We start from the raw sequence: 1,913 nt of genomic DNA, 5'->3' as shown, positions 1-1,913 counted from the left end.
CGCCGAAGGATAACTATCACTACTGCATCCCATGGCCAGGGAGGACTACTGGTGGTCATGATGTGATTGGCAAGTTGGACGTTAAGTTGGCAACAAGTGGGCGCTTCACTGCTTTCATGTTTCATTATTAAACACGAGTTTCAAAGATCTCAGAGAAAACACAATATCCTATCAACCCAAATATGTAACTCCGTATTGTCTTTGTTGTCCACGCGGATGTAAAATTACTAAAATAATATTATCACACTTAACAGGGTTGACTACCAATTGGCCAATCACACTGCATCCATCATCCGCCCCTCCATGCTATGGGATGTACATTTTCAGCAGATTGAACTGGAAGGCAAAGGTAGCGGCGCCGCCATGTTTGTAGTCCGCTCTGTCAACTTGTTGCGTGCAGACAGGTGGTAGTGGTACAGAATGAATTAGAGACAGTAATGTAACAGAGTTTAGATGAATTAAACGTTATTTTAGACCAACACAGGCAGATGCAGACAAGCAAAACGGCTTATGTTATGACCGAACCACACCATCTGCTGGAGACCCCTATGAATAGTGGTGGAACCACATGCTTCAAGTTCAAGACAGTGTACCGTAAGTTCTTTAAGCGACATGATTTTAGTGTCATTTCTTTCTCAATACTCGTTTTTTTAAAATAACTTACATGCAAAAACTTAAAAGGAAATAAAAGATAGCGATGTATATAACTACAGATCCATCTAAAAAAGATATAATAATAATAAAATAAAATATTGTGTAAAAGTACATTTTCTTGAAACTTTCATATATTTGAGATACATTGCACAAGCAGTGAATTATTACAACCCTTTTTTGTTAATTTATATGTTATGCCATGCCATGCATATCAAAAGTTCCTCGGCTATTTCAAAATATTACAATATTACACGAGACCACTCAAAACAAGTATTTATAATAGAGAAACGTTAACATTCTGAAGTCAGAGTTGCTTGAAGTCCAGTGGGAAGTTTCTGCAGTTATAATTTGGGGTGCTATGGCACCTGTGACCTGCATGCTTTTTACACAATATTCACATTATTTTTTAGATGTATCTGTATGTTACACATTATTTTGTTTGTCTTTTAAAGGACAAGTAATTGTTATCCTTTACATGTGAAAACCCAATGCCATGAATTTAAAAGGTGCATTGTACTTTGGCAACATTTTAAATCCATGATTTTGTATAGTTAATAATTATTTATATTTATAGGTTAACCAAATTAACCCTTCCATTGAGTTAGGGACATTTTTGACACGTTTTCAGGTTTAAATAGGTACAAAGTCTTCAAGATATCCTCAGAAACAGCTATTTTAATGCAACAACATTTATTATCACCATAGTTAATTCTATGGTCTCTATAAAAAAGTGAAAATAATATTTGAAATAGTATTTACATGGATATGAATGCATAACAAGTGAACTATGTGGGGGGGAAAATATACATATTTGAGTAGGCCTATTTGGGGCTGAGTTAAATCACGGGTCAAATTTGACACACCTGCTGACACCAACAGTGTCAGCAGGTTTCTAACACAATGCAAGGGTTAAGTTAACTAAAAAGTATCTTTACAACAGAAAATCATGTTGAACCAACCACATTAGTGTATATTGATTGTTTTAGCATCTCTCCCCTCTGGTGCCCCCTGTGTTGTCTCAGTAATGATAACACCAGAGGTGGAGTCTGGGACTAAAAGGGATTTTCTCCCCTCTGCCTGGGCAGGGAGGGGGTGGAGCCTCCGCAGGGGGGCGAGGGGCGGGGGGCCGGGTGGAGGGAAGGAAAAGTTTGACTGGGTGGTGTTTCACAGGGTGCCGAGGCATTTGAGTCAGGGCACATATGCCTCAGCTTTGAGAGGCACTGCTCCCGTTGGCTGGCCAGCATCCCAGAGCAGACGGC

Source organism: Nannobrachium achirus, assembly GCF_963921795.1.
Source record: "Nannobrachium achirus genome assembly, chromosome: 4".
Classification (NCBI taxonomy): Eukaryota; Metazoa; Chordata; class Actinopteri; order Myctophiformes; family Myctophidae; genus Nannobrachium; species Nannobrachium achirus.
This window is presented reverse-complemented; position numbering follows the sequence as displayed.